Below are 2,319 nucleotides of genomic sequence, written 5' to 3'. Positions count from 1 at the left end.
TCAGCAAAGTAATATCTCTGTTTTTTAATATGCTGTCTAGATTTGTCATAAGTATTATCTAATATTTAATATTATAATATTAGATAATATTTATTGAATATTTATTATATGCTAGATGCCATGTTATGTACTTTGCACATATTATTTTATTTAATCCCCACAAACCTTTAAACTAGGTTCTATTAAGACCCTAGGTTTATAGATGAGTAAGTAGCAGGGGAGGTTAGGTGGCTTTGTGGCTGAGTTTTCTCTCTCAATTCTTTTTGTATTTATCATATTTGTGTGTGTGCTCAGTTGCTAAGTCGTGTCCAACTTTTTGAGACCCTGTGGACTGTAGCCCGCCAAGCTCCTCTGTCCATGGGATTTCCCAGATAAGGATACTGGAGTGGTTGCCATTTTGTTTTCCAGATCTTCCTGATCCAGGGATTGAACCTGAGTCTCCTGCTTGGCAGGTGGATTCTTTACCACTGAGTCACCAGGGAAGCCCTTATTGGAATTAGCCTGTTGTTATTCTCATTATCTTTATCAAGGTAAGAATCAATAAGTATTTATCATTTATTATGCACACATGCATGCCAAGTCTCTTCAGTCATGTCCAACTCTTTGCGACCTATGGACTGTAACACCAGGCTCCACTGTCCATGGGATTCTCCAGGCAAGAATACTGGAGTGGGTTGCCGTGTCCTCCTCCAGGGGATCTTCCTGACCCAGGGATTGAACCAGCATCTCTTGAATCTCCTTCATTGGCAGGCAGGTTCCTGGTAGGCTACAGTTCATGGGATTGCAAGAGTTGGAGACAACTTAGCACTGTCTTTCTTTACCGCTAGCAAAACCTGGAAAGCCCTGTTGTTTATTCTAATCTATAGAAATAGTGTCAGATTCATTTCACTTTACAGTATTACGTTTAGCAGATTCTAGCGCATTAGAGTTATCTAATCTAGGGATACTATGAAAATAGGTACTTTAAATCATTGAATTAGAATACAATATTATATAAAAGTCAAGCTTTTCTATGTAATTTATAGGATCTGATTTTAAAAAGCTACGTGATTTATTTATGATGACATAGGACCTTGTCTGAACATGATGATTTCAAAGTTTGAGCTTAAAAGGACAAAAAAAAAAAAAAAGCTACATGATTTTAGGATTACAATCTTAAATTTCTTTTGGAACCTTAGGCAAAAAACTTGGGAAAATTTTTTAGAGAGGTAGTGACAAGAGAAAATTCTTTTTTTGGTCTGTATAGGGTATTTTTGTTTGTTTAATTGTTTTGTTTTGCTTTGCTTTTGGTCTATTCTTGCCAGTTTTAAAGCCTCCCCCTTTAAAAAATTACCTTTCTTTTTAACTCCTAAAGGCCAAGAGTTTAATTTTCAATTAACTTTATAGAAGTCCATATGCATTGCATAGATTTGGTAAATATACTTGACAGATGATAATTTCAGAAGATTTTGTTTATTGAAGCTGACAAAAAAAAAAAAGACTTGCAAATCAATTGATTCCAACATCTGTCATGTTTGGACAGAGTGTTTAAACCACAGTTTGAATGTAAATATAGTTTTGGCTGGCAAACAGGTTCATATTTCAGAAATGGTTTACCTCAAGAACATTTTGAGGATAAATGTTTTTTACCTTTTCCAAACGTTTATGCTAATTCAAGCTTGGGCGAGTTTAAAGGCGGATTCATTTTGATATTTGGCAAAACTAATACAATTATGTAAAATTTAAAAATAAAATAAAATCAGAAAAAAAAGAAAAGAATATGAAAAAGAAAGTATATATATATATGTGCATAATTGAGTCACTTTGCTATATAGCAGAAATTAGTAGTGTTGTAAATCAACTATACTTCAATAAAACAGATTAAAAATAAAAAAAAAAATAAATAAAGGCAGAGGAGAAAACTCTGGGCAAGGGAGGGATTAAAGACAGTGGTGAGAAGGCTGTAGCACTATTATCCCAGCATGAAGACATGCATATTTGATTTCTCTTTTCCCTTCTTAACTCTTATCAAATCAGTCAACCAGTCTTGTAAATTCGCTGCCTACAGTATCTCTCCAATGGTTCCTTTCTTCCCTCATTTGCAACGCTAGTATCCCAATTTAGTTCCCAACCCCCTTACTCCTAGGCTATTATAATAACTTAATATTTCATTTCCTTGATTCTGGTTTCTCCTACCTTCATTCTGTGTCACTCAGGCCGCCAGACACGTTTTCTTAAAGGACAGCCTTCCCCATCTCACTCACCCACACAGAATTTTTATTGCTTTCTCTAAGTTTGAGCTCCTTAGCTGATACTGCAAATTTCTACATCTAATTGGGA

The 2,319-nt window shown here is 34.9% G+C and overlaps 1 non-coding gene across 1 annotated transcript; it reads left to right on the top strand.

Moving 5' to 3' along the window:
• The first annotated feature begins 1,052 nt into the window (after positions 1-1,052).
• Positions 1,053-1,126, top strand: LOC139183371 (small nucleolar RNA SNORD107). Its single transcript, XR_011566964.1, has one exon. It is a non-coding gene; the product is annotated as a small nucleolar RNA SNORD107 (small nucleolar RNA).
• Positions 1,127-2,319: the final 1,193 nt, after the last annotated feature.

This window comes from Bos indicus, chromosome 5 (genome assembly GCF_029378745.1).
Source record: "Bos indicus isolate NIAB-ARS_2022 breed Sahiwal x Tharparkar chromosome 5, NIAB-ARS_B.indTharparkar_mat_pri_1.0, whole genome shotgun sequence".
Classification (NCBI taxonomy): Eukaryota; Metazoa; Chordata; class Mammalia; order Artiodactyla; family Bovidae; genus Bos; species Bos indicus.
This window is presented reverse-complemented; position numbering and strand designations above follow the sequence as displayed.